This window comes from Nothobranchius furzeri, chromosome 14 (genome assembly GCF_043380555.1).
Source record: "Nothobranchius furzeri strain GRZ-AD chromosome 14, NfurGRZ-RIMD1, whole genome shotgun sequence".
Lineage (NCBI taxonomy): Eukaryota > Metazoa > Chordata > Actinopteri > Cyprinodontiformes > Nothobranchiidae > Nothobranchius > Nothobranchius furzeri.
In genome coordinates this window covers 47,497,925-47,523,010 of record NC_091754.1, presented here as the reverse complement: position 1 = coordinate 47,523,010, position 25,086 = coordinate 47,497,925, and the positions used below count along the sequence as shown (strand labels likewise).

The window sequence follows — 25,086 nt, the reverse complement described above, 5'->3', positions numbered from 1 at the left end:
GGTGTGGAACTCGCCCTGAGAACGGTTTTAGTCTGTATTGTGAAGTAGGCGGAGGGATAACCTCACTGCTTTTAACAATGTGTTCCACAATAACTCGCTGAACCTCAGGTGTGTTTAAAAGATTTGGTGGAATGCAAGGGTTTTGTTTTCCAGTCTCTGTAGGTGGACAATTGTCCTTTGAGTTGTTCATATAGTTAACTTCTGGTGTTAAAGGCAGGGAATATGTAACTTGGTCACTATGGAGCATTGGCTCTGGTTCAGTGACTGGTTCAGATGCATGGGTATCCCTTCCTAAAGATTCCCCAATTTTTGCCAGTTCCTCCATTAGAAGGTCTTTAAATGATTGATTGCTACGCGCAGCTATGTCCCTGAGCTCTGACAGATAGGCATCAGTGGCAGATGTGCTAGTTTCTAGACTGTACGCGCTGGCTAGGTCTTGAATATGAAAGAAAACATCTGGGTTCCTAGTACAAGGTTTGTCATAGGGTAAACATTGTTTCTTTAATTCCTTAACAGTGGCTTCATGTTGAAACTCCACAATAATCTGATCACAGTTTGGTAACTTAATGCGCCTGTTAACTGGTCCGAATCCTTCCATAAACCCAAAGACTTCGTTATCAAGGTCTGTATCAGTTAACCCACTGATTAAAACAGCATTTGAAACTTTGACCTTTTCTGTTTTCACAACTTCCATTTTAAAACACTCAAAAGTACCAATAATGCCAAAATGGCAAACCACTGTGACCTCCAGGCACTCTTATGATGTCAGTCAATGGTTAGCTAAGGTAACAACTCTACAATTCTCCTGGCTGGCTCGCCAAGTTTTATGTAACCGGATTACAGGATACAATAAGATAATTAAAAGAAAAAATAAACAAATGGGCCAATAATTAGGTTCGGGGAGAATTGGAGGTTGTTTAAGAATGACTGGAGTCACGGGTATAGCATGAAACGGTTTATATACTAAATTTTAATAATAATGGGAAATATAACACATAAAGATAACACACAAAAACAGATGAAAACAATCGACAATAGTAAAATGCTCGGTATGAGATTTGATCATATGAGTCACAAGTCAGCCGGCGTCAAGTCAAATCCCCACGCTTGGGGTGAAAGTCAGAGTCCGGTGGTGCGATTTTTTCCTACCGCACCGTTGAGATTGTTCACAGAAGAGAGCAGTCTGCTCTTCAGTTACTTGAGATGTCCTGGTTCGTTCAGTGGTTAAGGCTCGCCATCTCCCTCGTCAGGAAGAAATCCAGTTCTCGTTCCAAGTGAGTGATCATAGGAGTCGGGATCAAACCCAAGGAAAAAAAAAAAACCCAGCCAACGCGCTCCAACGGTTCCCTCCTACAGAGGATTGGTTCACTCTGTCGTCTCCACACAAATCGCGTTGAGAATGGAATTAATTTGATAAGCTATTTAAGTTTCCTTTTTTTTTTTTAAGTTGCATCGTTAGCTTTTTCTCTTCTTTTTTCTTTACTCACCGCGTTGGTTCCAAGTTCCTAGCTCTTATTAGAAGGAGTCAAGTCCGCCTCTCCCTCTATCTATGCGGCACCCAAATCAGGGTTCTTCACGGCCTCGACCGTTGTTTTTTTTTTCTCTCTCTCTCTCTCTCTAACCGCTCAGTCTTTGCTTTCTGTATCTGCGTGCTGCACAGCCGTTTGTCTCTCCTTTCGCTCAGCTGCGTCGCACGGTTTTATTTCGCGGAGGCGGGACTTATTTCTCTCAGCCAATGAAATTTCAGATTCCCACCTGGACCAATAGTATACAGCTTTCCTCTTCTGTTTCTGTTAGTGATGTTCAAGATTCTTGTTTTAACCGATGTTTAATATTAAACTCGTTATTTTAGTTATTCACCCTTCCAATAATTCATTATGAAATTATCTATTAGTTAATTAGATATCTATTAATTAGTATTGTTAATTTCCTTAATTTATATTTTATATTTTATCTAAATTGAGGATGGATCATATTAGTAAGCCAATTAGTTAATACCTCATTAAGGTTCTAGCTTCTGGGTTACAACATCATCAAACCTGACATGTAGAAGAGAAGAAAAACGGTTTAGCGAGTTTCACATCCTTCTTCCAGGATGACAGAAGGAGCATTAAACGTGGGGAGAACCACTATAGATCTGTGGTGTTTCTCAATGTCAAGGCGCCTGGCCTCGCGAGGCGATGTCTTGCGAGGCCAGGCGCCTTGCTTACGAGGACACTGTCCTTCCTTGGTCAAAGAAAATGGTTAAATGGAACAGACTTGCATCACATGACCGCGGCTTCCACGGCAGTCACATAACATCACGTGACACGGGAGATAACGTTTTATTTTATAAGTGTTAGTTTCAATATAAATACATAACGAGCCTTTTACTTTTTAAATAATGTATATGTTTACTAAATTAAATATGTAAGTGAGTTACTACCCGCTAGCCACCGAAGCTGCAACTGCTAAGCATCTAACCAACCATAGATAACTTCTTTGGATCTAAAAAAAAAAAAACAATTTGAATTAGTTGACTTACTTTTAAACTTGAAATTTGCCCCCAAAGTAGCTGCCGGCTTCTGATCCGCCGTCCTTTTGAAAATATCACTGTGTTTTCTGGGTAAATTTTGACCATGGCTAGGTTACAAGACACCTCCCGTGTGTCCTTGCTCAGCTAGCTAAACAGCTAACAAACAGAGAACACACGCCTCGGTAGAATATGAACATTGGAAAACGTCTTGGCTGTTCCTGATGACGTACCTCCTAGGCAACCGGGGCGGGGCCAAGACATCAAGGCAAGGTTCCTTGGCATTGAGAAACACCCCTGGTCATGTGGTAAGTAGCAGCTACTCTAGTGGAGAAGAGCTTCTGTGGTGATGTCATAAATGCGACACCTGATTTGTAGTTTTTTATTTACGAATTTTTCCAAGCTAATGAATCTCAGTACAACGTATGTGTGATTCAGGGCGTAAGGCAAAGTGGATTAGGAATTTGCTTTATTCGCTCCGTTCAGGGACCCAAGGGCTGACCGGAAAGGGAGGAGACTCCCAACCAGAATTTGCTCTGTTTTGGATGAGAAGGGAGCTGCAATTTTGTGACTTCCTGTTTTGCTTCACAAATTCAGACAATGGCTGCTCGTTGATGTATGTACCACAGACTTTATATACATAGACACAACATCGACTGGCGCTGTCATCTGGAACTGGCATAACGGTGGGCCGCAATCTTGGATGGGTGTCCATTTATCTTCAGTGCAAAACACATTTTATTATGCTTTTTCACAAAATAAGACATGCTATTGTATGATAATCAAAATATAAATATAATCAAATTAAATTATTTAAAATATAACAACTCATCAGGTAGGCTAGAAATGTCCCGCAACCTGTTTTCAATGGTGCGCCAGTTGTTGCAACCAAAGGCTGTACAGAAGACAGACATAGTTGCCCAACCTGCTTAGACTCTTGGAGTGTTTAGTTAGTGAGGGACCCAGCCAACATGGTGGCAATGCTGTTATGCTCTCTGGCGCCAGATGGCGTGTCTACGTAATCATGCCTATGGTACGTATAGGTGCTCACATGGTGTTCTCACAAGTATAGACTCAAGTGTTTTTGACACATTATCTTGGGCTGTGGTTGGCACTAAATGCACCATGAATTAATGATTACAGTTTTCAGCGAACCTCTTTACTGTGATACATCCTTTGGTTGTTTTAACACTCCACCGGTGAAAGTAAAACTGTAAGGCTCGACTTCGGCACTCATACATTAAATCTGATTTCTTTACAGCCACGGGGAGAAAAAAAAGAAAATGAGCTGCAGTATCCGAATTTGACCACAGGATGACATTCTTACACATTGCACCTTTAAAGTGTTCAAATATATTTTTAGCAACGTGTTGACATATACTAAGTTCTTGGCTTTTAGTTTTCTAGAAATCACTTTTGGTTGCAAATATATGATTTCATTAGAAACGTTTGTCTTTTTTCTAGTAAATGGCCTGTTTAGCGCCTTCTTAAGGCTCTTCAACCCCCCAAGGTGCTTCACAACACAATGAGTCAGTAGCTGCGTTTTCATGTGCCTAATTTCCTCAATCCGATTGAAATCTTGGTTGATCGGAATTTCCGAATCTCTGTTCACATGGACACGAACTGAAATGATCCGATCATGCCGTGCGTACATATGCACCAAGCATTTAATCCGATTAAATAGGTTGAGCATGCGCAGAGTTGCCTTTCACGAAAGAAAAATTGTAAACAAACGCCATGAAACGAAAAGAAAAATGTAAAAACAGAAATAACTATTCTTCCTGCTTTCCTGATCCATTTATTCAATTTAATATTTTTATTTAGCTCATAGAAGTTACGTTTTCTTCAGTGAATAACTGCAGATATATGCTTTGCTGCATTTTATTGTTGATTAAAATAAGGGAGGGTTATGTCTGCCTCTTGATCAGCTGGTCCGCAGGTCTGAATTGACAGCTGTAGCGCTGCGCTGCGGCACAGAGGGGTGGTGGGGGGGGGGACGGGGTTAGCCTCATGTTTTATTACTGAGCTCTGTTGTGGCTTATTATTAATAACATGTGACGATCAGCTGAAACTGTTGAGAAAAATCTGTTCAAACAAAATAACAGAAGATGTTCAGAAAGTTTAGAAGCCTGTGTTCATCATTAACGAACCGCATCTCAGGTCATCTGCGTTTACGTGCTTTTAACGAACACGGACTTTACTGTCGTCCAGAGTATTTAACCGAGGACGTTTTCCTACCCAACATCAGCCTCCAATCAGGTCTGTAAAACCCAGATTATCCTGTGTTCTTTACAAGCGCGTCTCCATCACCTGCTGCAGAAGCTGCTGTGTTCAAAGCTGACAGAAACGGGGATCCGTGCGCTGCAACCCCCACGATAAACCTGCGTATTTCCAGTAAAGATTTGAACATCTTTGTCGAATGATTTGTGCAATAATCAGATTTTTATTTTACTTCCACAAAATGCAAGTTCTGAATTAAATATTACTGAAACGGGACGGCTTGTTATCGGATTTAAAAGCCGCCGCTTGTTAATTACACCGTCATTTTTGAAGTCAGGCAGTCCAAATGACAGCGGAGAGGCCCGCTGGCTGTTGCACACATGCGCAGTGGGCATTGTTTTACCCCAACAATCCGAATGGCTGTGCACATGCACGTCAATCGGAATGAAGAACGGAATAAACCACCTCTCTCAATCGGATTGAAATTTCAATCCGATCGGGCCGAATCGGATCAGAATATTCTGATTGACATGTTTACATGCAGAATTTTCAATCTGAATGGGCATTCAATCCGATTAAATATGCGCATGTAAACGTGGCTAGTCACCCATTCACACACTGGTGGTGATGAGCTACGATGTAGCCACAGCTGCCCTGGGACGCACTGACAGAAGCGAGGCATGCTGAACACTGGTGCCACCGGTCCCTCCGACCACCACCAGCAGACACGGCGGGTTAAGTGTCTCACCCAAGGACACGCTAGTAGCTCCAGAATAAATTTGACCATTCGGAGCAAAGCTTTGTTTTGTTTCCATGCAGGAGTTGTCCGTATGAGCACATGCACCTTAAGATGGTCAGTAATTTTAGACTGCAGAAGATCCAGCCCACATTACAACAGAAATATGTTCTTTCTCCCTAAAATACATACGAGTGGAGCGTATCTGAGAAGGAGCGCTTAGAGAAATCAATACGGATATTTTGGAACGGAGGTCTCACGCTCCTCTTCCTACAAAGAGGTTACAGAGATTCAATACTGTGAGCTCAACAAAAACCTCAAGGTCTGAATTAAAAGGCCCAGAAAACGGTGATTAAGTGCTCCCAGTTTCTCCTCCAACGAACTCTAAAAGTGAGGGGCAATTTAAAAGGAGTCTGTCTTCCATTAAAGTCACTTCAGAGATGTTGGCTGGTGGCTCACACTTTTCATCAAAGTGTAAAATCTGCAAAGCTGCAGCAAAAATAAGCTGGAGAGGTCCTTTGGGTTTTGTCACGCTGGTTTTCCTTTTGCACAGTTTTCTGTTAGAATACAGAATATTTTAGGCGTGTGGAGTGAAGTGTGTTGAATATCAGTGAACTTGTTTTCATTCTTCCAGGAAAAATGATCCTTCACCTTCTGCTCTGGTCAGGCTGGTGGTTTGAGACTTAAAGAGCTCCATTAGCAGCCAGAGAGCCGCAGCAGGATCTGTGGATGTTATTATTTAAAATGTGAATAAAACAAATCAACAAGCTTGTTGATCTGGACGCTTTCTCCCTCCTACGTGTTCTGATGTAGACACCCGTCATGCTGATGCTACTTTAAAGGTTTCCTTGTTGGGTTGATGAAGATAAACCTGTAAGTTGGGTGTTTCTCATGTCTTCTCTGATTGGCGGCAGCATCACTATCCTCTCTGTGTGACTTGGTGTGAAGCTTAACTGACTGATGTCTAAGAAGACACTTTAGTCCAAAATGACTGAGGATTCCTGCTGCAGCCTGTCGTAGCTTCCTTCGGTTACCTCGGGGCCGACGCCGTATGATTGCTGATGGTGAGACTTCCTCCATGAGGGCAGAACAAGCTGGGTGATGATGTAGGTTCTGCAGGTCTGGGAGCTACAGCGAGTGCCGCAGCAGGTCGACAGGAAGCTGAGCACAAAATCTGCTAAACCAGATTTGTTTGTGATTAAAAGAATCTGATGCATCTCTAAACAGATGCTTTTCTAACGCTCATCAAGCCTGCTGTGAACTTATGATGACGTCCAAGAGTAAAGCATGCTCTCTCTGCTGGAAGCATCCAGTAAAACCAGTCTGAAGTTGCTCACAGCTGGAGGTTTGCAACAGTCATGACCCGAGGACCTGATCTAAACATAACCCCAGTGATGAGACGAGGATGTTTTCCCATCAGTCCCTGCAGCTGCTGCATCTCGCTGCTTATGAACCATTAAGAGGCTGAATGCTGGTTCAAATCTCTCAGAAGAGAGAATCACTCAAAGGTTTCCTGCAGGCGTTGCACTCACAGGGTCTCCAGGAAGAAGGTTAAGATGAAAAAACTCCCAGCATCCAATCAGGATGTGGGTTGAGACGGACACCAGAATACTGTGGTTCACCAACAAATAAAGTCTCATGACCCTGAATCGGATTTTTATTAATTTGGTGGAACAAAAAGAGAACAAAAATCCATCATTACTGAAGAAGAAAAACATTTTCTCTTGTTTAACTGTTTGTTTTCCTCCTTGGAGCAGAAACTGATAAATACCAGGACTCTTTTTTAGATTTTATTATTTTATTTTTATTATTTATATTGTTTTTTAAAACTTCTTCCTGCATCCAACATGAAACTGAATGAAATAATTAAATGTTTTGATCTTTCCAAGCTTTAGCCACATCCTAATCATGTAGGCTGGAGGCTTTTCCTCTTTAACAGGGAACTGTTCTTCCAGGCTGTACTGTGAGACCTCTTCAAATGGTCCAGGACGCAGCAGCGCGTCTGGTCTTCAATCAGCCAAAAAGAGCACACGTCACCTCTCTGTTCATTGAGCTCCACTGGCTACCGCTAGCAGCACGCATCAAATTCAAATAGCTAACACCAGCATACAAAGTCCGAGATGGTACGGCTCCCATCCACCTGAATCCTCTTGCAAAGGCTTACTTCTCGGCCCGGCCGCTCTGGTCATGACAGGATCGTCGGCTAGCAGTGCCTACACCACGCTCAGGACAATCCAGGCTCTTCTCATGCATCGTTCCACAAATGTGGAATGACCTACCAAGCACTACCAGAACAGGGGCTTCCTTTTCAATTTTCAAGAAACTCCTGAAGACCCTGCTCTTCAGAGAGCATCTTCTAAACTAGCACCCTCCCTGCACCCGTCCCCACTCTCTAATGTCCACTCCTTGTTACCTCCTCTCCATGACTGATGTCAAGTTGTTGTTGTTGTTGTTAGCCTCAAGGGCAACATGCCGATTATCACTTGTAAGTCGCTTTGGACAAAAGCGTCTGCTAAATACATAAACATAAACATAAAACAAACATCCAGCCATCAGGGATGGAAGAAAATATAGCTACAATGAAACACAGCAACATTTATTCTTTTGATATGGAATCAATATTTGTAAAAAGATAATAGATTTTTTATTGAGACATTCTGTATTTCTTTTTTGCTGCAATTAACACTCCTGCCACTAGGTGGCAGCAGCTTTTACCGCCTTCATTCTGATGGAACGAACTAATGCATCACACTGTTCTGAGTGTCACAATTTAATTTATTCTTTAAAGCTGCAAATGTCATCTGACTTTTAGTTTCACAATTTATCGGATCGTCTTCCTGAATTCAGAGGCATAGCGAGCTGGGCCTCGGTGCAAATATTTGCTTTAGCTTTAGACAAGACGGGTGACACGGTCAAAATGGCAGTGGTGGGAACCTCCATTTTTCTCTGAAAAAGTTATCACTTGAGCCTATGACCGTTATTTGTCCATAGTATAGTAATCAGCATATAGGGAGCCTGAGCCACACCCACCTAATTCCGGACCATGGGTCCCCAGAAGAACAAAAAAATTAATGCAAGTCAACGGGGCTAAAAACGCTATTTTCTAATTCTATGTTCCATGGATTTCACACATGATGCCCGTGAATTTTAAAGACACACTTTGATGCCAAGAACGAGCTGATTTTCGAACGGAGAAACGCTATTTTAGGTTTTGTGTGAAAATAAGTCCAGGACTACAAATGCACTTCACGAAAGTGAGGTCATCGAACCAGACATGGAGAAAACTGAGAGAAAAGGGCTGTAAGTTCAGCAAACTTTCCACAGGAGGAAAGAATCACCATAAATCTGGCCATGTGATAAGTAGCAGCTACGCTAGGGGAGAGGAGATTATGTGGTGATGTCTCATATGCGACGTGCTGATTTCTGGTTTGTAGTCATGCTAATTGCGAACTTTTCCAAGCTGATAAAACTCAAAGTACGTGACTGGCGTGGTCGAAACACTCATTAATAGTTTTCATTTAAATTGCAGTACAACATTATCCTGGCAAGCCAGACTATATATTCACATATACAGCAGAAATTTGGTCTAGCTCACTAGGCTAGTACAACATATGTGTGATCCAGGGCGTAGGGCAAAGCAGATTAGAAAATAGCGTTTTTAGCCACCATGACTTGCATTAATTTTTTCGTTCTTCCGGGGACCCATGGTGCAGAAGTGACTTAGGCTCCCTAAAGTCAATGGTCGGAATGTGTTGTAGGGTTGCTATTGCTAACCGTTAGCTTCTACCAGCAGACGTGCTCTGCCATCTCCTTACCGTGGGCGGTCCCAAGCCATGGTGGGCTTTTTCTGACCGGATCGGTTTCCTATTTGTTTCCTTTCTGCAGGATTGAAGAACAGTTTCATGTTCAGCTGCGAGTCAGAATGATGAAGTAGTAGATGGTGTCTCAGTGAAGGAACAGATTTAGCCTCCACACAGACCAGTCACATTTACGAATGAAAAAATCATTTTTAGGATGATAAACGAAAGTTTGTTTTGTTTTCTGAACCGAGTCGACATCCTACTTTCTCTTTGTGCTGAAGAGCCAGACTCATGACCTAGAGGTTATTTAAGTCCACACAGTCGCTGTTCCTGAGGTCGGGCTGTCCACATTCAGCGGCTGACTGCCTACATCGCTCAGATTGTCTAAATGACTGTGTTCACTCGGGAATGGCTGGATTAACCTCACACAGATGGGGGAGCAGGGAAGTGAGAGTGGACCGGTCCAGATACACATCGTCCAGTGACACAGTAGTTTTGTCCACAGAATTTACTCTATACTTTCTGGATAACCTCATCTTAAGCATACTTTTTTTCAATATATTGAGTATTTTTATGTAACCTCACAGAAAAAACTCTAATTTATCATAAAACACGTTTGTTGTCTCTGTAGAGTCAAAACTAATTGAATAACTGTTATTTCTAAGTTTCATTATCTCTATTAATTTTCCTCCTGACCGACTTCAATCTTCCTAATATTTGAGCTAATTTAAAAAAGAAAATGTTTTTCATGTTTCCAGCAGACAGATGGGAACGATCCCTGCTGCTTTCACATCACGCGGTTATAGAAAAGGAATTAGATTTTATTTTATTACTCTGCTGAGAATTTTATTTATAATAAAACGCCACGAGCTTCATACACGTAATAGTTTCTGTGTCTGTTCAGACAACACGTTGATCTCAAAATGTCAGAAGCATGCAAAAGCCTGTTTAGCATCTTGAAAACTAAAAATATCACGTATAACATGAGTGAAGAGTTATAGTCAGGACTGCCACCTTTCATTTGAGAGGAAATCTGATGGATGTTTTCTAGATTAACTCAAGAGCTGCCTCCTGAACAGCTGTCGCTTATCACTTCATTATTTATTCATTAGTCGAGTAAGTAAAAGGTCTTGAGACGATTCCTTGTGCAGCGTTTGAATTTCTAATCTGTGGTTGAATAACCACAAAGGATTCCGTTTTGGTAAAACAGGCTCCAGCATGAGATGTTCGGGCTGTTCCATTCAGTTTGGCTAATCCTCAGTCAGCATTAGCGTGGTTAGCAACCTAAAATACAAGCACTGTGTTAATCATATAAAACCATTTAAAGAGTGTTTCATGCAGGCTGAACATGAAAATAGTCTCCTACACCTAGCATTAGCATTTGCTTCTGATAGAAAACAGACGGTGAAACTCTAGGATAGAAAATCCTGACAGATCTACGTCACACTGTCACTTAACTCATTCACTCTTGACGGGGAAGACTGTTGTTGGTTTAGCGTTCAGGAAACAGCAGAGAACGACTCAGCTAGTAGAAGCTAACTGGTAGCATTAGCTACTCAAAACGTCTCTTATCAGATGTGTGTTAGCTCATTAGGAACTATTAGCGTGCAAACACACACAGCTCCAAATTACATAAGAGATCTGGTTTGCAGTACTAGTTCTTAGGTCAAAGAAAGAATGTGGCTCCTCATCCATTTGTCAAATCCCTTTTTTCCTTTGGTAGAAAAGCTGAGCTATCATTTGGTGTCAGCATATTTCTGTGAGAACCTCAGATGTGTCCTGAAAAAAAAGACCCTTATTTAAGAAGACTGAGCCGGCCGGGAGAAGGGAGGACGGAAAACAGAGCCTGGAAGATGAAAGGATGAAGTATCAGTTTGTGTTCTTTGCCAGTTTTTGTTGGACTGAACTCTGAGCAAATCTAATCCTGCTGAAGAGTTTATCGTCGTCTTGTTTAAGCACGGATGAAAATCCATTTCATTCTTACAGAAAACAATCTGTCCTCTTTGTGGTCTGTGCTGGAAAAGTCATCAAGTGGGTCCAGCAACTGTCCATGAACAGAAGGACGTCCTGTTGTCCCACAGAAGCAATCAGACCTCCTAAACTCCACTAGACCTCTAACTGATCCCTTCACCAAGAGCATGCTGGAGAATGAACTCATCAGTTTTCGTCGGTTCAGATGAAGCAGATCCAGAGAACTCCTCAGACTTCCTGCTGATTTACGGATTCTTGTTTGCATTAAAACAACATCAGGTTACATTTCTGCTTGCAGCAGCGAAGTTTGATGCAGGACAAGATGCTTCATTACCTAAAGACTTCATGATCAAGGGTTTGGACCATCTATCGATCTGTACTGGGTAGTGGCTGCAGCTCCAATGCTACAAAGCAATGCAATGACATTTCTACAATGATCAACTGACATAAAACATCTCCGTGAGGAAACATCTAGCCTAGATAAACCAAGGCAGCAGATTTGTCTCTGCAGGTCTAGCCACACTCCATCAGTCAGCAGGTCTATCATCGGTCCAAACTCTTTTAGGTCCAGCCACAGAGCTCCGTGTTTGTAAAGGAAGTTGGGCGGAAATAGCACCAGAGCTACGATGGAGGAAAACTACAAAGATGGTATCGGCTCAGCGGCAGCGCTCATTTTAAACGGCTTTAGCATCAACTTTGAATTACTTAGATTGGGATTTTCTTTGAGACACAATCAGACAGACAGACATAAGTCCTTCATTCCTACAAAAGATGTCTTCTTCTTTGATGCTGGATGGCAGACCGCCCCATTGACTGATTTTGGTCACTATGAAATGGTCTTGTTGTTTGTTGCTCTGATTGGTCGTAGCGCAGCAGAGACCGTCCGTGGAGTCCAGGCCTGCTTTTCTGTGCCATTCCTCTGCTTTTTAATATCTTATAAATCAGGTTAAACTAGAACCACTGTGGTAAAGTTAAAGTGATTGCTGTAACTTGAAGCGGTTGACCCTCCCTTGTGAGGAAAGGAATCAGGAAAGGGAATCCGAGCCAGGCTGCAGACAGCTGTGGATTGGATCACAGATCCAAAACCAACAACCTGAAGGACGGCTTGCGGGGCTGGCGCTGGAGAACATCAGACACGTTAGGAAGGAGCTGGAAATACATCCTCTATGCCTGTAGAGCCTTGACCAATAAGAACGTGTTGTGGCAGGCAGCCAATCAGTGACCATCTCTGGAAAAAATTGTCATCAGACAAGCTGCAGTTTTTCGTTTTCAAGATGATTTTGGGCCGTTGTTCGTAAAGTTAGAGGAAAACCAGGTGAGCCAGCATGTCTGGTCATGTCCAGCTGTCCTACCTGGCGAAAGAAAGACCCTGTTTGGGCGTCTGTTTATTCCTGTTATGTGAAAGTCAGTAGTTGAAAAATGAGAAGAAGAAAAGGTGTTCTCCTTCCCTTTAGTGGACGCTCTGTTTTTAACACTCTCGCCATCTCGGTGAGGAAGTCTCAGAGCGTCCGAGTCACGCTGCCGAGGTCCAGGTCGGTTTGTTGAGTGGCCCTCGGACCGTTACATTTGAGTAACCCTGTACTACTGTGTATCTATGGAGGCCATTTTAGGAACCAGCGGCCCTGATCTCCTTCCTCAGACAAAGTAAAACATCTAATAAAGGTAAAATAGAACCTTTACTCTGTGTTTAATACATAGTGGTGGTGGTGTCATGGTTTGGACTTTATATTATATACCAAAGCAAACATGTTTCCTCCAAAATGCAGCAGTGAAACATTCATTTTACACAAAGAAAACAAGTATTCATATAACGTCTATGTCGGCATGAACATCCCATAAAAAACATAACTTCACTCTGAGCTCGTTGCTGGTTTTCTGCCACGTTTTAAGATTCAGTGTGAAAAAAGAAACACAAAGTTAGACCTGCTGCACCACGGCGGCTGAAGGCCCTTTTTCCAGATTTAATCACGTATTTTATTTACCTAAGGGAACCCCCGTGCACACACACACACACACACACACACACACACACACACACACTCTCTCTCTCTCTCTCTCTCTCTCTCTCTACTTGACGTTGATAAACATGTTGGAAAGGATTTTTCCATCTGCCTTTGATTCCTTTTGCCATCTGCTGCAACTCCTCGAGCTTCAGCACGGTTTAGACGGATAATGCCCTCCTCCTTCTGGTTCCTCTGTCAGCAGGAGAGGAACCACTTCCCCTCGAGAGTCTGCATCTGACTCAGATACTCCAGGACTTCAGAGGCTAACCTCACTAATATGTTCGCTAATGTTTAGAAACTCCACCGTTGTTTACTCAGAAGCTAAATCTCACCTTTAACTATGTTCATCTGCACTTGTCAGTCATCTGGGAGCAGGAACTCTGAAGGCTTGCAGGGATGCTGAAGGAAGCAGCGACTTTTTTTACGTGATGTTTTTGTTTTCATCAGCAGGGGAAACTGTTTGATTGACAGCGCAGCTTCCAGATTTGTTTTAACACAAAAAGCTGTCCATGAAAATTTGATGTGTAAAGAAAAGAGCCTCACCTCTTGTTCCTGTGGTCTCCTCATCAGGAGTTTAGTCTGAACTAAATTAACAAACATGAAAAGGATTCAGAATTTCAAACGCTCTGAGGTTGAGAATGATCAAGTGTCCTCGTGTAAACATCTGAGCTGAAAGAGTCTTCAGATGGTTGCATTAATCTGTCAGATGGATAAAGACTTCAGAGCTGAGCAAAAACCCAGGCGGCAGTGTTTTTATCAGTGGGTGTGGCGCCATCTACAGGCCAACAGCTTAGACTACACTTGTGATGAAACCAGATCTTTAGAGGTTGTTGATTTTTCAGTCAGACATAATTCACCCAAACGTTTTAAAGTGTTCTCTTCATGTAGACACCACTGAGATGTTCACATTGTTCAGAATAATTGAAATTATTCACACAGATCTTGGTTCATCTTTAGTTTTCAGCTGACTTACAACACGGGGTGCTTTTGTGTATAAAACTAGAAACACACTTTGTTAAACAACCAGTTTATCCCACTCTTGTTTTGTTCTTTGTAAATGTGTGAATTTCCATTTTAGAGAAGTTTTATTTTGAAATGTCCTGTATTGTGTGCACTTGTCCATGACCCAGTCCAGGCTGTGCACAGGTGTCGGGCTTTGCAGTCTCCTGCAGCATCTCTGCTGAGCTCGTGTATGGGTCCATGGGCCCCACACGTTAGAAAAGCTTGCTACACCCCTGCTCAGGTGGCCTGTGGCTGATGAGTGAAAACTAAAGATAAAACATTTGGGGCTGAAGCTGTTTAGTGGTCCATAAATCTGTACTCCTGTATGTTTTACTGTCTCAACCTGAAGGGGCGGGGATTACCATATATGGGGAAGAGGCAGAGCATAGCCAGAAGAACAAGTTTCCTGAAGCGAAAGGGAAACTTCTTCAGCTCTGCAGCTTGTGTTTGTCTTCTTCCCTTTTCCAACAACTGACTCAAGTATCGGTGAGTATAAGTGATCTTTTCCACTATGTAACCAGTGGAAGTTCCTCTCTGTTCTCTTCCTGCCGAAACTCACTGTCATGGTCTGCGTCTCCCTCATGTGTCTCCTTGTGTTCTTCATCCCTCTCTAGGTTCTCCTTATGTGTCTCCTAGCGTCCTCATGTGTCCCCTGATCTGCAGCCCCTCTAGGTCTTCCCCTTCCTCAGGTGCACCCCCCCCCCCCAGGTCCTGTGCTCCCGTGGTCTCCCTTATTCACACCTCTGTAGTTTTTCTTTCTGTAGTTTAGGTTCAGCTTTTCATTTAATTAGTCTTTTTTTTAGTGTGTTTCTTTCTCCACTGTTTTTTTTAGTTCTCCTCAGATCATTAGTTGTTTATCTTAATCTTCTTATCTTCGGGTTTTGCTTTTACTCTTAGGTCAAGTTAGTTTCCCCTCCTCAGCTCACTCTCCCCTCACTGATTAGTTAATTGATTTCACTAGGTTTCTCTCCCCACGCACCTGCAGCTCATCTCCCTCTCATCCTGCCCCAGTGTATTTAACCCTGTCTGCATCTCAGTGTGATGTTGGTTCATTGTTTGTGTCAGCGTCGTCTCGTCCCCCTCTCTAGCTTTTAGAATCTCTAGGTCTCTTGTGTTTTTGGAATCTCTAGGTTTAGTTAATAGGATTTTTGGATTTTGCTTTTTGGCGCCCTGCATTCTCTGGATTTACTCCTTAATAAAGGATTTTTACGTTTCTTCTGCCTCCTGCCTCGTTTATCTGGTTCTCCATCTTGGGTCCTAACCTCTCTCCGAAACCACCTCGTGACACTCATCAGAGACACTCAAAACATTTTAGTAATCGTACCGGTTCCTTCTGGTTTTTGTTCCTCCTCTCTTGTACTCAGAGTTCAGACATGTCTGCCAGCACCAACCCGAGATGGGAGGATCAGTTTCTGTGCTCCATCTGTCTGGATGTGTTCACGGATCCAGTCTGCACACCATGTGGACACCACTTCTGCAAGACCTGCATCACCCAATACCGGGATGGAGAACATCTGTGCATGTGTCCCTCAGCTCCGAGTCAACACCTTACTCAACCAGCAGCAGCTCAGTGCAACAAGCCCAACCAGGAGAAGTTCCCTGTGACGTCTCCACTGGAACCAGGCTGAAGGCCCTAAAGGCCTGCCTGGTGCGTCTGCTCTCCTACTGCGAGACTCACCTGGAGCCTCACCTGACAGCTTCAACTCTGAAAAGACAGCAGCTGGTAGATCCTGTGGAGTACCTGATGGACAGGGTGTGTCAGAAGCACAGTGAACCTCTGGAGCTCTCCAGTAGAAGCGACCAGGCGTGCGTCTGCTTGGTCTGTTCTGTTTTAGACCACAAGACTCATGAGGTTGTTCCTCTGAGAGAAGAATATGAAGGAAACAAGGCAAAGCTGGAGAAGACTGAGAGGCTGAAGTTCAGCAGATGATCCAGGACAGACAAATGAAGATTCAGGAGATCAAAGAGTCGTTGACGATCAGTAGAGATGCTGCAGGCAGACAGAAAGCAGATCGAAGACAAACAGGAAGCCACAGAGAAGCAAGCAGAAGATTGCATCAAAGATCTGGGGCAGGAGATCTCTGAGCTGATGAAGAGGAGCTCTGAGGTGAAACAGCTCTCATGCTCTAAAGATCACCTCCACCTCCTCCAGTGCTTCGGCTCCCTGAAAGTTGCTCCACTCACCAGAAGCATGACAGAGGCCAGAGTTCATCCATCATCGTATAAGGGGACTGTGCTGAGAGCTGTGAGTCAGCTGGACATGAGACCTGCAGGTCTCTCCGGAAGAAGACAAAGAACCTCTTAGAGGCAGAGCTGAAGAGGGTCCAGCTGTTTGCAGAAGATGTGACTCTTGATCCTAAACTCCTCCTGCCTGCGGATGGAAAACTAACGGGTCATGGTGACAAGAGGAAAGATCTTCCAGAACATCCAGGGAGATTCTCCTGTTGTCTCTGTGTTTTGGAGACACAGAGCTTCTCTTCGGGGAGATTTTACGTTGAGGTTCAGGTTAAGGAGAAAACCATGTGGGCTTTAGGAGTGGCTCGAGGGTCCTTCAGGAAGAAGGGCGGAAGGGTGGAATCGTACAGAGTCCTCAAAATGGTTTCTGGACACTTTGGCTGAGAAACGGAAATCAGTACGAAGCTCTTACTGACCCTCCAGTAGGTCGGGTCCTGAGAAGGTGGGGGTGTTCGTGGATTATGAGGAGGGTCTGGTCTCCTTTTATGACATAGAAGCTGCAGCTCTGATCTACTCTGTTACTGGTTCTGATTCTGATCTGAGTCTGTAGGGTACGGTGGGGACAGGGGCGGTTCTATGACACATTTTCTAGGGGGCCACGGAGGGAGCACAGGAAAAACAGAAACAAAAAGTGTTTTCATCTCTCCCCGACCCGACTCATTCTGCACCTGGAGATATGGATCTGCTCTCGACTCTGATTGTCTCACTGTTTCTGAGCTTCTTCTGTGTTTTCTCTTTGTTTGTGTCTTTATCTTCTTTATCTGTGTTATATTTACGATCTGCTACAGTTATAATTAACAGAAATAAGATTAAAATGTTATTTTTGAAAGTTAACAGCTGGGCGTTTGTTTCTGAGTACTTCACTGTCAGACAGGACACTGGTTATAAAACTAACTGTTTAATGTGATATGTGACTTTTGGATTTGACATGTATTTTACATATAAAAACACAATAACATTACGTTTTTGTGCTGAGCAGTGCTTTAGTCAACACAGAGTCTGACTGCAGGGTGTGAGGCGCTGCAGGGAAAGCTCACATAGAACTCCATGGCCAAGTGGCTGGTAGTGTACAGGAACATCTGTGAAGAGAATGGACTGGAGACCCCAACTTCAAAGTGGGAAACACCCCCTAAGGGGGTAGAGAACCAGAGAGCCAAGCTCCTGTGGGACTTCCAGATCCAGACCGACAAAATGGTGATGGACATATAACCCTAACCCAACCGGACATTGTGGTGGTGGTGGACAAACAACAGAGGACAGCTGTGGTGGTTGATGTGGTAATACCTCACCTTCCTCCTCTTATCTGGGTTCGGGTCGCGGGGGCAGCATCCCAAGTAGGGCCTCCCAGGCAATCCTCTCCCCGGCCACGTCCGCCAGCTCCTCAGCTGGGACACCCAGGCGTTCCCTGGCCTGGGTCGACCCGGGGGCCTCCTGCCGGCAGGACATGCCCAAAACACCACCCGAGGGAGGCGTCCAGAGGGCACCCTGACCAGATGCGCGAACCACCTCAACTGGCTCCTTTGGATGCGGAGGAGGAGCGGCTCCACTCCGAGTCCTTCCCGGATGTCTGAGTTCCTTACCCTCTCCCTAAGGCTGAGCCCGGCCACCCTGCAAAGAAAACTCATTTTGGCCGCTTGTATCCGTGATCTCGTTCTTTCGGTCAAAGCTCGTGACCATAGGTGAGGACTGGGACGTAGATCGACTGGTAAATTGAGAGCCTTGCTTTCTGGCTCAGCTCTCTCATCGCTACGACGGATCGGTTTAGCGGCGGCATTACAGCCAAGGGCGCCCCCAAGGGGTGGCCAGGGGTTGCCATGCCCCCCCCCCCCCCCTAGAAGATTGCTGGCCCCCCCAGGAAAAGCCTGTGTTAACAAAGCATATTAACATTCAGTCAAACCATATATTGATCTTGTTTATTCAAGACATAATTGTAAAACATAATAAAATATTACAATTAATGAGTAAAGATATAATCAGAATTAAAAAAATACATATGTTTCTGCTGCTCAACCATAGTTTTTTAACACAGCAACAGGTGAATTAAACAAAAACAAAAAATACATTTTTAAATTTAACTATGGATAACATTTTAAATAATTGAAATGTATATTTCTGAAATGTTTGTGTTTGTAAAATTTATACGTACTGTTATTTTAATAAAAACAAATAAAGGCGCAATGCAGCACATCGCCATAGGCTAAATTCTCCCAGTGTTACAAGGACCAATTTGGTGTGCCACCCCAAAAATATATTTGGCTCCATCTGGCCACCCCATCAAAATTTTCTGGAGGCGCCCCTGATCACAGCAGACACTGCCCCAATGTGGCGATACCAAGTGATGCAGCATCAGGATAAAGGAACACGAGAAACTAGAGAAGTACAACGGCTTCAAAGAACTGAGCAAGCATGGAGAGTGAAGATATCGGTGGTTCCCATGGTCATCGAGGGCAGTGACCCCCAGACTGGAGGAGTGGCTAAAGCAGATCCCGGGTAAAACATCTCAGTCTAGAAAAGAGCAGCTCTAGGAACAGCTAAGATACTGCAGAACCTTGAAGCTCCCAGGCCTGAGCTTGGGAGGATGAGACCACCCGCAAACCAAGGTGGTCTCATCCAGGACCAGAACAGAACCATCCCCTGCATCACTGTGAGTCAGAAGGTCATTAGAGACCCCAAGAAGAGCTGTTTCAGTAGAATGAGCTCTACAGAAACGGTAACATATCTGGCTTTTGAGAGGAAGGATTTTTCTGCCCTCTGCTGGAGACAAGTGATCATAAGCTAACCCCGTAGACTATTCTGAGATAAAACACAACACTTAACTCAAATTGGTCACATATACCAACTACATCGTCGTCTCGTCGTCGTCTTCCTCCGCTTATCCGGGTCGCGGTGGCAGAAACCCAGCTAGGGAGCTCCAGACCGTCCTCTCCCCAGCCACCTCCACCAGCTCCTCCGGCAGGACCCCAAGGCGTTCCCGGACCACATTGGAGATGTAACCTCTCCAACGTGTCCTGGGTCAAACCAGGGGCCTCCTGCCGGCAGGACATGCCCAAAACACCTCCCCGGGGAGGCGTCCAGGAGGCATCCTGACCAGATGCCCAAACCACCTCAACTGACTCCTTTCGATCCAGAGGAGCAGCGGTTCTACTCCGAGTCCCTCCCGAATGTCCGAGCTCCTCACCCTATCTCTAAGGCTGAGCCCGGCCACCCTACGGAGGAAACTCATTTTGGTCACTTGTATCCCCGATCTTGTTCTTTCGGTCATTACCCAAAGCTCATGACCATAGGTGAGAATTGGGATGTAGATCGACCGGTAAATCGAGAACCTGGCTTTCTGGCTCAGCTCCCTCTTCACCACGACAGATCGGCTCAGCGTCCGCATCACTGCAGATGCCGAACCAATTCGCCTGTCAATCTCCCGATCCCTCCTACCCTCACTCGTGAACAAGACCCCAAGATACTTAAACTCCTCTACTTGAGGTAGGACCTCTCCTCTGACCCGGAGTTGGCAAGCCACCCTTTTCCGGTCGAGAACCATGATCTCAGATTTAGAGGTGCTGATCCTCATCCCAGCCGCTTCACACTCGGCCGCGAACCTACCCAGCAAGAGCTGAATGTCAGAGCTGGATGAAGCTAGGAGGACTACATCATCCGCAAAAAGCAGAGACGACATTCTCCTGCCACGAAACTCAACACACTCCACACCACGGCTGCACCTAGAAATTCTGTCCATAAAGGTAATGAACAGAACTGGTGACAAAGGGCAGCCCTGGCGGAGTCCAACCCTCACTGGGAACAGGTCCGACTTACTACCGGCTATGGGGACCAAACTCAGGCTCCTCTTGAAAAGGGACTGAATGGCCCTGAACAGAAAGCCATCCACCCCATACTCCTGGAGCGTCCCCCACAGGGTGACCCTGGGGACATGGTCATAAGCCTTCTCCAAATCCACAAAACACATGTGGATTGGTTGGGCAAACTTCCATACCCCGTCCATCACCCTTGCAAGGGTATAGAGCTGGTCTACAGTTCCACGGCCAGGACGAAAACCACATTGCTCCTCCTCAATCTGAGATTCAACTATCGATCGGACCCTCCTCTCCATTACCTTGGAGCAGACCTTTCCAGGGAGGCTGAGGAGTGTGATCCCCCTATAGTTGAAACACACCCTCAGGTCACCCTTATTAAAGATGGGGACCACCACCCCCGTCTGTCACTCCACAGGAACTGCCCCCGATGACCACACAATGTTGCAGAGACATGTCAACCACGAGAGCCCTACAACATCCATAGCCTTGAGATACCCAGGGCGAACCTCACCCGCCCCCGGGGCTCCGCCGCTGTGTAGTTGTTTGACTACCTCAGCAACTTCTGCCCCCGAGATTGGACAGTCCATCCCCAGGTCTCCCGGCTCTGGTTCCTCCTCGGAATGCGCGTAGGTGGGATTGAGGAGCTCCTCAAAGTATCCTTTCACCGTCCGACTATAGCCCCAGATGACGTCAGCAGCTCCCCATCCCCACTGTAAACAGTGTGAGCGAGTTGCTGCCTTCCTCTCCTGAGGCCGGACAATTTGCCAGAACCTCTTTGGAGGTGATCGATAGTCTTTCTTTATGGCCTCACCAAACTCCTCCCACGCCCGAGATTTTGCCTCGGCAACTGCCACTGCTGCACCCCGCTTGGCTATCCAGTACCTGTCTGCTGCCTCCGGAGACCCACAGACCAGCCACGCCCTGTAGGCTTCCTTCTTCAGCCTGACGGCTCCCCGAACCTCTGGTGTCCACCAGCAGGTACGGGGGTTGCCACCAAGACTGGCACCGGCCACCTTGCGACCACAGCTAGCAACAGCTGCCTCAACAATCGCAGAGTGGAACAAGGCCCACTCGGAGTCAATATCCTCCACTGCTCTCGGGACGTGGTCAAAGCTCTGCCGGAGGTGGGAGTTGAAGACCGTCTTGACAGGTTCTTCTGCCAGGCGTTCCCAGCAGACCCTCACTATGCGTTTGGGTCTGCCAGGTTTATGTGGCATCTTCCCCTGCCATCTGATCCAACTCACAACCAGGTGGTGATCAGTTGACAGCTCCACTCCTCTCTTCACTCGGGTGTCCAAAACATATGGCTGCAGGTCAGATGATATGACTACAAAGTCTATCATCGACCTGCGACCTAGGCTGCCCTGGTACCAAGTGTACCGATGGGCATCCTTATGTTCGAACATGGTGTTCGTTATGGCCAAACTGCAGCTTGCACAGAAGTCCAATAACGAAACACCACTCGAGTTCAGATCAGGCGGGCCGTTCCCCGTTGACCTCCAGGTCAAGCTGTCATTGCCCACGTGAGCATTGAAGTCCCCCAGCAGGACAATGGAGTCCCCTGATGGAGCAATATCTAGCACTCGTCCCAGGGACTCCAAAAAGGGTGGGTACTCTGAACTGATATTTAGCCCATAAGCACAAACAACAGTCAGGACCCGTTCCCCGACCCGAAGGTGCAGAGAAGCTACCCTCTCGTCCCCCGGGGTAAACCCCAACACACAGGCAGAGAGTCTTGGGGCTTACAAAAAGCCAACCCCAGCCCTCCGCCTCTAACCCGGAGCAACTCCAGCAAAGGAGAGTGTCCACCCCCTCTCAAGGACTTGGGTTCCAGAGCCAATGCTATGTGTTGAGGTGAGTCCGACTATATCTAGCTGGTACCGCTCAACCTCTGCCACAAGCTCCTGCTCCTTCCCCGCCAACGAGGTGACGTTCCATGTCCCAAAAACCAGTTTCCTTGTCCGGGGATCGAATCGCCAAGGCTCCCGCCTCGGTCTGCCACCCAATCCACACTGCACCGGACCCTTCATGTTCCTCCTGCAGGGTGGTGGGTCTACAGTTGGATGAGCCCATGTATCCGGTTCAGGCTGGGCCCGGCCGGGCCCCATGGGCAAAAGGCTGGCCACCAGGCGCTCGCTCACAGGCCCCAACCCCAGGCCTGGCTCCAGCGTGGGACCCCGGTAACCCTCCGGGCTTGGTACTTTGACTCTTTGTATTTACATCCATGAAAGATCCTCTGAACTGTTCTGTCTCACCCTTCACCTAAATCCAATTTTTTCATGCGAGACCCTACCAGGGGCACAAAGTGCCCCAGACAACATCTCCGAGGATCATTAGGGCACTCAAACTCCTTCACCACAATAAGGTGACGGTTCAAGGAGGAGTACCAACTACATAACTACTAAAACTCAATCTACTTCAATTATCTGTGTTCAACAAGATTATATCAACAAGCTAAACAGGTAGCATCAGCAACTAGCTAACAGCACAGACTGTCATGGTCTGAGGTAATGATTTAACCCAAGACATGCAGAATCAACACACTGGAGCAGGATGTGAAAAAATAAAGATTTATTTGGTAACTAGAACTTAGGGTGCACTGGAAATCCAGTGAATGGGTAAACGGGAGCAGCGTCTGAGGGAAGGGAAACAGAGGTGAGTCCTTGATTGAAACTGTAGTGTGGTAGAGGATGAGTTTGGTAGGAGGACTTACAGCTGTAGCGTGGTGGAGGATCTCCAGGGAGGGGTGAGCTGGGAGAGTGAATGAGTATTCCGGGGTGATGAAGATCGGCAAGGTTTTACAACCGGAGGGAAGGAGAGAGAGAGCCTGTAGTGCTGGGAGCAGTTAGTGTCGTGAGGAGGACGGGAACCGGGAGTGAAGTCCAGACGTAGTATGGTCGAGTAGTAAATCCAAAAGGTCTCAGCGAGGAGGTGGTGTATGGAAAGATGACTGAGCCTGAGACAAAACGAGAACAAAATCTGAGCAAAAGATCGCTAGCAAAAAACACGTTTCTAAAGTTCAAGGCTAAGGTTTCAAAGTTCAAAGTCTAAGTTCCGACAGCTCAAAGTCAAGGTTTCAAAATCGAGTTAACACTGTGGCTGGGACTCTACCAGTAGGCGTAATCATCCGGCGGCTTAGCAGTGTCCTCCGTCCTCCTTATGAAGGCCACCCACTGATCAGCTGATCGATTGCAGCTGCTGCTCTCTCTCCTGAAAACAGAACTCACAAGCCAGGTGATGTCATGGTGTGTGTGGAGTGCTCACCTCCCAGCTCACAACACAGACTGTATAAACCAGAACGTAAAATTAGCTACATTTACTCTCTGAACTGCGATGGACTGGAAACCCATCCTCGGTGTACCCCGCCTGCTGGAGACGGGCACAGGACCCCCTCTGTGGATGAGCGGGTCCAGAAATGGATGGATGGATGTTTTCTGTAAGAAATGGCCACCTGTGAGCTATAAACTTGTTAATTTAAAAGGCTTAATGTGACAAATGACCCGCATTTGAATAGCACCTTTCAGAGTCAGAGAACTCTAAAGTGCCTTACACTAGTGTGTCATTCATCCATTCACACTGGTGGTGATGAGCTGCATTGATTCATCACCAGCAGGGAATGTGGGTTAAACACCTTTCTCAGTGGCCTAGTGGTAGAGTGTCCGCCCTGAGACTGAGAGATCAGGGGTTCGATTCATGGTCGGGTCATACCAAAGACTTTGGAAAAATGGGACCCAATGCCTCCCTGCTTGACACTCAGCATTAATGGGTTGGATTGGGGGGTTAAACCACCAAATAGTTCCCGAGCGCGGCTGTGTCTGCAGCTCACCGCTCCCCCAGGGGATGGGTCAAATGCGGAGAACAAATTTCGCACACACACCTGTGACAACTAATGGGACTTTAACTTTAACATCTTGCCCAAGGGCACAATAGCAACACTCCCCACAGGAAGCCAGGATCTATCACACAACCCTCCGACTGCTGGACAACCCTCTTTGCTTCCTCAGCTACTGCTGTCCCTGCTGTTGTAAATATAAACATAGAATTTAAGTACATGAAAATAAGTTGTTTTTCCACATTTTATCTGTATGTTTTACTCATAATTACCTAATTAACATTGTTAGAATTTTACACAGCAAACTGTGATTACAGGCAGCATCAATTTAGCCTCAGAAAAATTAAATCTGCTTTAAAATTACTTTTGTTTTGTTTTTCTGTTTTTCTTTCTACACCAAACCCCTACCCTAACCCTACCTTCACCCAAACTAAACGTTCATTCACACCAAACCTCTAAAACCAAGTATCAGACTGTTTTGCATTGTGTGGACCAGCCACATGTCCCTACAATGTGGAAATGTCCACACACTACAGGCTAAAGTCAAAATGTGTCCATTTAATTAAAGACAAGTGCACACACACACACACACACACACACACACACACACACACACTGAAATAAAGGACATTTACTCCCAGAAATTTTAAATCTGCAGCCCTGGTTTCATCACACTTGTCTGAAAATAATGCTGAAAAGAAACAATGTTCGGTTCAACAAAGAGCAAAACTAGTAAAAATATAAAAATGCACACCTGCAATTACTTCTAAAAAGCTCTCCGATGTAGAAAAGGTTGCCTTTGGAACAATAATACACTTTTTAGGTGAATGTTGGTATCGCGAGAAACATGCAAAATCTCGCGATACCACAATTAATTACATTTTGGATGCTGCAATCAAGCTGACATCACAACAAACCGGAAAAGAGGAAATGGATGTAGTTCAAGCAAGATGCGTTTGCTGATTGTTG

General features: G+C 45.4%; 1 long non-coding RNA gene and 1 pseudogene across 1 annotated transcript; one reads left to right on the top strand and one right to left on the bottom strand.

The window, feature by feature from the left end:
* The first annotated feature begins 14,605 nt into the window (after nt 1-14,605).
* Nucleotides 14,606-18,338, top strand: LOC107380939 (E3 ubiquitin-protein ligase TRIM39-like; annotated as a pseudogene).
* A 4,503-nt stretch (nt 18,339-22,841) lies between these two features.
* On the bottom strand, nt 22,842-23,338 carry LOC139062660 (uncharacterized). Its single transcript, XR_011516232.1, has 2 exons — nt 22,999-23,338; nt 22,842-22,920 (listed from the first exon to the last, which is right to left on the bottom strand). It is a non-coding gene; the product is annotated as an uncharacterized lncRNA (long non-coding RNA).
* Nucleotides 23,339-25,086: the final 1,748 nt, after the last annotated feature.